Here is a 7973-nt window from a genome sequence, read left to right on the forward strand (position 1 = left end):
ATGAGATACAAAACTCAGAGTTGCTGAGGCGATAAAAGCAAGCACCATGTAAAAGCAATTATGATAATATAGTGAATGCTTGGGAGCTTATTGGCTCTTGCTCCTGACTAGAGATCTACCCAACCCACGGGCCCACAAAGACTGGCCACCCTTACTCTGCAGGATGAACCTAAGAAATGAGTGTTCAACTTCACATTCTTGTCATTAAAGGCCTGTGACAAAGGTGCATCTATTGTAGCGACATCGTCTCTGGCTTACACATCTACTGGGTCTCCACTTGACTTTGTATTGTCTAGGAGCAAGTCCACCCACACCTCCACTTCCACAAACTGCTGGGAGTTGCCTCACTCTGCCTCAGTCAGAATTCTCCTCCTGCTTTACGATGTGAAGGTCCCATTTTGGAGTTGAATCTTCATCTTCACATTTTACCTTCACTTCTTCGCTCTTCACCATCACCTCTTCACATTTCACCTTCACTTCTTCGCTCTTCACCATCACTCCTTCACATTTCACCATCACCTCTTCATATTTCACCTCGATACCTTTAAAAATGTCCAAGCTGGGATTTTCTTCCGGTTCTTGTTTCATGAGGGATGGGCTCATTGCGGCACTTTGACTTTCACGAGCTGATTTCAGACTCCACTCCTTGTGGATCTTCTGATGCTTCTGTGTTCTCTGGTGTACTTGAAGATTTGATGAATCTGCAAACGGCTTCCCGCACACAGTACACTTGAAGGGTTTCTCTCCTGTGTGTGTTCTCTGGTGTTTTACAAGAGAAGATGACTGTGAAAATGCCATCACGCACACACTGCACTTGAAAGGTTTCTCTAATGTGTGTGTTCTCTGGTGATTTTTAAGAGTAGAAAAATCTGAAAATGCATTCCCACACACACTGCACTTGAAGGGTTTCTCTCCCGTGTGTGTTCTCTGGTGTGTTACAAGATTACATGACTGTGTAAACGCCATCCCGCACATCGTGCACCTAAAGGGTTTCTCTCCCGTGTGTGTTCTCTGGTGGGTCTGAAGAACTGATGGCCATGCAAATGCCTTGTTACACACAGTACATTTGAAGGGTTTCTCTCCTGTGTGACTTCTCTGGTGCCGTGTCAAATTTCCAGTCCGGTCCGTGCTGTATGCACGCTGGTCGCATTGTTGACTTGTCATACCGAGCTGCGCTGAGTGCCTTTGCTCCATCAGACCAAATCTGCAGAGGAAGCGTCAGCTGCAGACAGAAAAAAAATAATATCCACACCATCTACACGTCAGGCACAGAGGAATGCACATGTGACTTACACGTCTATACTTATTAATATATTCATGATGTAGTGAAAAAGTTTCCCAAATTCATCAGATTTGATGAACGTGCAAATGCCTTCCTGCAAAGTGCACCTGAAGGGTTTCTCTCCACGGGCTGCTATGGCACACAATGAGAGGGGAAATGTCATTGATATGCCTGGAAGCCTTCATATCTTCAAGATGAATGTTAACCCAAAACTCTAAGCACACAATTTCGGCTGTCTGACTACAAAAGGAATATTTATGAAAGCTAAATTCAGCTGACATAGCAAAGGGTGTTGAAAACAATACTATTTCTGTTATGCAGAAATGCATTAATTAACGTTCAATCGCAACTCAGGTGTGAATCCAGGCTATGTCCTTGAATGCTGGGGATGAACAGTTCCGACTTCAGCTGAATGTGTGTGCTGTGTTCACCTGTTTCCATTCGTATAAAGAGATCCAGAGGAAAACAAAAATAAACTATTGTTTTTATATATCCTCGTGTTCAACAGAGTTAATAGACTTTACTTCAAACACAAATTTGACACTGTCACACACTGCCATGAGTAAACAGGTGGTGGTGTGACCAGAACCATGCCTGGCCACCTTCATCTGCTCAGCATTAATTCTTCCTCACTCCACCAAGTAATGAATCGAGGATCAATCAACATAGCCGAGGCTATCCGTGTCTCTGTCTCTCTCTCCCCGTGGTGAAGGTGTTCCCCTCCACACATTCAGAGTCAACAGCGGCACGCGCTTAGCGTCTTTGACCGATAGATACATTGACACACGTATTGTTGGTTCTTTCAGTAAAGTCACGTAGATAGAAAATAAAGATAACAGATTAAATTTAATAAATAAAGACCACTTGTGTTGCGATCAAAATGTCGTGGGTTTTTTGCTTTATTTAAAAAAATATATTCTTCATTTAATTTTATTTTCTGTTATTTTAATTTAATTTTTTATCTACGTGACTTTACCGAAAGAACCAAGAATATTAATTCCTGCAGTCACCAAAGTTTTAAGTCAAAACATTCACACACGTTGACAAAGCCTCACCTTGTGTTGTTGTGGGCAGGTCGCTTCTGATAACAAGAGCGGTATAGCAGCTCAAGCGGGCTTGGCCTGCTAACAAAAGAACGAAAATAAAAACTGCGTGAATATTTACAATAAAACAAAGCTACAAAGTGGCGAGCCGGGTGAAGACAAATTAAACTTAAGCGAGATAATTAAAGTGAATGCAATCAGGCGAGGGCAGGAGGCAAGGCCCCGCGTGGCTAGGCCCCGCGTTGTAAAGTTCCAACCTGGACATCGATTCCAATGCTCGCTGCTACTCAACTGACATCCCTACGAGAGAGAGCGAGGCTCTACCTTGGTAAACAACAACAACCACCACCACAACAACCACCACAACCACCACAACAACCACCACCACCACAACCACGACCACCAACACGATAATAATTTCTCACCTCGGATTTCAGTGCAAGAGCGAAGCGATCGCTTCCTGTTACCTCGTGACGTCACGCGGCAGCAGCAAGTGACATGCCGTCACGTCCGGGGTACAAGACACTCCCCACCCACGAGCGGCTCCGTAACTGAATAAATTATGTTAATGAGCCCGGGCCATATGTCGAGGGATGGGGGCTTGGGTGCTGAACCCGTCGCAATCAACTCGCGACGGCTTTCACGAACTCATTATGTTAATGACCCGCCAGTCACTGGGCGTAGCTTTGCCCAAATAAGGATTGTACCGGAACAAATATCGGCAGTGACCAAGCAGAGGTGACGTCACGCTCAAGGGTGCGGTGGCCGAGGGTGGGAATACCTTGGTGACATGACGTCACTAGCGAGGCACACCTCCCCCTGGCGTTTCACACCGATGAGGTCATGCTGAGTAGTGACGTCACAGAGCGGGAATGGAGTTTAAGTTGATTTAGATTCATTTTACATTGCTCCATCTCTTGAACAGAGACCCCTTGCGTGCGTGAGCTCAGCAACTACAACATGGACATTTCTGTGTGTGCACACTGTTTCTGTGTGTACACACTGTTTCTGTGTGTACACTGTGTGTATACACTGTGTGTATACACACTGTGTATACACTGTGTGTGTACACTGTGTGTGTGTACACTGTGTGTGTGTACACTGTGTATACACTGTGTGTGTGTACACTATGTGTGTACACTGTGTGTACACTGTGTGCCTGTATCTCTGTGTGTGCCTGAGTCTCTGTGTGTGTGCCTGTGTGACACCTGATGATGATTGCTTGTGTTGCAGTCGAAATGTCGTGAGAATGAAATTGTTTTATATTTTTGTTATTTTATTGTTTCCCTTCTACGTGACTTTACCGAAAGAACAAGAATAAATATCAGCTCTATGTTTTCAAGTCAATACAGTTTGGGTAGTGAATAAATTATAGTCTAAATAAGCTACACATGACGAATTATAGGCAATTATAGTTATAATCAAAGACATTTTTAAACAATCACGTGGTCCCTGTAGTCGCCGTTTGAGACATGGGGTACTTGCGTGAATGCGTCCTTCGTGTGCAAATGTAGTGACTTTCCTGGCCTGAAGGCCGTCAATGTATTGGACCCTTATTGGTGCACAGCGTCTCAACAACAGCAGTGGGGTTTGCTTCAACCGATAGGTACGAACATCCAGACGTGAATCAGCAAGGAGCATTTCTAGTCCCAGTTAGACAAAATCTACGTCAACACGTAAGACAAAACTACAATTCGTGTTGTAGAGAATGTACCTCCTCCTATACGTGTAACTTTTAAGTGGTATGCCTTGTAACTGATGAATGATCCGAGCGTGCTCACTATTTCAAAGATGATGAGTTGCTCCAGAGGCAGACGCTTCGGGAAACACAAAAATACCCTTTGACCTGTATCACAAGAACAACGGGTCTCACCTGAGTTCTCTGTACAGGTTACTTCCAAAACACACACACTTTGTCCTAACATCACTTAATCAATGTTTGACCCTCAGACAAAATATTACATGTATGCGCACAATAAGACAAGTATTCATTCTAACTTATTGACGGGCATATTAACATTGAATTACTGCAGCGAAATTGACTGCATCACGTTACATCGTATTAACAAGAAGTTATTTTACAAATACGCACCGTCTGCTTAACAGTGTATGTACAATGTACTATTGTTGCGTCATTCAAAACGAGTAGGCCGTTGCATGCTGGCGTCTGGGTCAAAATGTATCAAATTCTAAACATTACGCTACAAATAATAGATCACGGCACTTCGATGGCAACACAAGCAATCGTCATCAGGTGGGACAAGCACAGCAGCAAGAAGAAGAAACTGCAGGAGTAGACGCCTACTACTTCAGCAGTTTCTCTTGCTGTGGTTGTCCCACCTGATGACGATTGCTTGTGTTGTGATCTAAACGCCGTGACCTGTTATGTTTCTACCCACGTGGTGACTTTACCGAAAGAACTCAAGAGTGTGGAATCCTGCAGTCACGAAAGCTTCGAATCAAGATTGCCTACAAACTACACAACTGAGATGACGCATCAATCATCACCCCCTACTGACAGGCTCTTGTCCACATGCAGGCTGGTGCAGGGCCACCACCTTGTGCCACACAGGGGCAGCTGCTACTTGGGGATGCTCTTCGAGTGTTTCAGACGTGGTACGACACAAAACTCCGAGTTGCCGAGGCGATAAAGCAAGCACCATGTAAAAGCAATTATCATAACATAGTGAATGCTTGGGGGCTTGTCTCTCGCTCCTGGTTAGAGATCTACCCAACCCACAGGTCCACAAACACTGGCCACCCTTACTCTGCAGGTTGAACCTAGGAGCTGAGTGTTCAACTTCACGTTCTTGTCATTAAAGGCCTATGACAAAGGTGCATCTATTGGAGCGACATCATCTCAAGCTTACACATCTACCGGGTCTCCAATTGACTTTGTATTGTCTCGGAGGAAGTCCACCCACACCTCCACTTCCACAAACTGCTGGGAGTTGCCTCGCTCTGCCTCACAGTCAGAATTCTCCTCCTGCTTTACGTTGCCGCCATCGATGTGAAGGTCCCATTTTGGAGTTGAATCTTCATCTTCACATTTCACCTTCACTTCTTCCCTCTTCACCATCGCTTCTTCGCTCTTCACCATCACTTCTTCCCTCTTCACCATCACTTCTTCACATTTCACCATCACCTCTTCACATTTCACCTCGATACCTTTAAAAGTGTCCAAGCTGGGATTTTCTTCCGGTTCGTGTTTCATGAGGGATGGGCTCATTGCGGCACTTTGACTTTCACAAGCTGATTTAAGACTCTGACTCTGCTCCTTGTGGATCTTCTGATGCTTTTGTGTTCTCTGGTGTACTTGAAGATTTGATGACTGTGAAAATGCCTTCCCACACGCACTGCACCTGAAGGGTTTCTCTCCCGTGTGTGTTCTCTGGTGTTTTTTAAGAGTTGATGAATCTGAAAATGTCTTCCCACACACACTGCACCTGAAGGGTTTCTCTCCCGTGTGTGTTCTCTGGTGTATTTTAAGAGTAAATGACTGTACAAATGCCTTCCCACATACAGTGCACTTGAAGGGTTTCTCTCCTGTGTGTGTTCTCTGGTGTGTTTTAAGAGCAGATGAATCTGAAAATGTCTTCCCACACACACTGCACTTGAAGGGTTTCTCTCCCGTGTGTGTTCTCTGGTGATTTTTAAGAGCAGATGACTGTGCAAATGCCTTCCCACACACAGTGCACTTGAAGGGTTTCTCTCCCGTGTGTGTTCTCTGGTGTTTTTTAAGAGTAGATGAAACTGAAAATGCCTTTCCACACACAGTACACTTGAAGGGTTTCTCTCCCGTGTGTGTTCTCTGGTGTCTTTGAAGATGAGATGAATCTGAAAATGCCTTTCCACACACACTGCACTTGAAGGGTTTGTCTCCTGTGTGTCTTCTCTGGTGTTTTAAGAGTAGATGAATCTGAAAATGTCTTCCCACACACACTGCACCTGAAGGGTTTCTCTCCCGTGTGTGTTCTCTGGTGTGTTTTAAGAGTAGATGAATCTGAAAATGTCTTCCCACACACACTGCACCTGAAGGGTTTGTCTGCCGTGTGTTCTCTGGTGTGTTTTAAGAGTAGATGAATCTGAAAATGTCTTCCCACACACACTGCACCTGAAGGGTTTCTCTCCCGTGTGTGTTCTCTGGTGTGTTTTAAGAGTAGATGAATCTGAAAATGTCTTCCCACACACACTGCACCTGAAGGGTTTCTCTCCTGTGTGTGTTCTCTGGTGTGTTTTAAGAGTAGATGAATCTGAAAATGTCTTCCCACACACAGTGCATTTAAAGGGTTTCTCTCCCGTGTGTGTTCTCTGGTGTCTTTGAAGATGAGATGAATCTGAAAATGCCTTCCCACACACACTGCACTTGAATGGTTTCTCTCCCGTGTGTGTTCTCTGGTGTGTTTTAAGAGCAAATGAACCTGAAAATGTCTTCCCACACACAGTGCACTTGAAGGGTTTCTCTCCTGTGCGAGTTCTCTGGTGCTGTGTCAAATTTCCAGGCTGATCCATGCTGTATGCACGCTGGTCGCATTGTTGACTTGTCGTACAGAGCTGCTGTGCTGACTGCCTTTGCTCCATTAGACCAGTCTCAGCTGCAGACAGAAAATAAGAATATCCACACCATCTACACGTCAGTATCGAGCCATGGAGGAATGAATATATACAGTCACACGTGACTTACACGTCTATATTCATTCATGTATTCACGACTAGCTGTACTACCCGGCTTCGCCCGGGACTTGGATCCACCACGTCCGGCCGCCTTTGTCTCCCCAGTGGCGATGTTCACACCACAGCAGTTACTCGTTTGAGGCTGAGTCGACCTAGGGGAGGCCCAGGACCGGTTCAAACAATTATCACCGGTGGTGGCCGTGAGCGGGAATCGAACTCGGGTCGCCGGGTTCGTAGCGCAGCGTAGCGCTAACCGCTACACTACAATGCGTTTCGCTTCCACACACACACAGACACAAAGACACACATAGACACACACAGACACACACACAGACACACACAGACACACACACAGATACACACACACAGATACACACACAGACACACACACAGACACACACAGACACACAAACACACACACAGACACACACAGACAACGCTAACCGCTACACTACAGTGAGTTACGCTTCCACATGCGAGGGTCACGTGACAGATTTGACGTCACAGCTCACTTGCCGTGCAAAAAACTCTATACATTATTGAGCTCCCCTCTACCCCCCAAAAATAAACTAAAAGTGTATTTGTATAATGTTTGTATGGTGTACAGTCTGGAAAGTACCCACATGGCAAATTTCCAGCTTGTTGCATGTCGGGAAGTACGCTAAACATTTTGAACAGACAACACACACAATCACAACTTTGCCTTTTATATATATTTGGAGATGCAGTGAAAAACTTTCCCAAATTCATCACGCGGTTTCAGTTTTTGGATTTTCAGTTTGATTTATTTTGGTTATAGTCCCGTGAGCCATTCGGCTCTTGAATCGGGTGCAACCACAACAAGCAACAAAACAAAAACACGACCAAGAAAAACATCTTACAGTGACTATGTGTGACTGTGCAAACAGCACTGTCATGGCACGCAATGAGAGGGCAAATGTCATAAATATTCCTGTAAGCCCTCGCATCTTCAA

General features: G+C 45.0%; 1 pseudogene; it reads right to left on the reverse strand.

The window, feature by feature from the left end:
- Positions 1–337: 337 nt before the first annotated feature.
- On the reverse strand, positions 338–6917 carry LOC142913966 (uncharacterized; annotated as a pseudogene).
- Between the last annotated feature and the right edge of the window lie 1056 nt (positions 6918–7973).

The sequence above is a fragment of the Petromyzon marinus genome, unplaced genomic scaffold, assembly GCF_048934315.1.
Source record: "Petromyzon marinus isolate PM22_M1 ecotype Great Lakes invasive population unplaced genomic scaffold, UKy_Petmar_22M1.pri1.0 PM_G_Scaffold_27, whole genome shotgun sequence".
Lineage (NCBI taxonomy): Eukaryota > Metazoa > Chordata > Hyperoartia > Petromyzontiformes > Petromyzontidae > Petromyzon > Petromyzon marinus.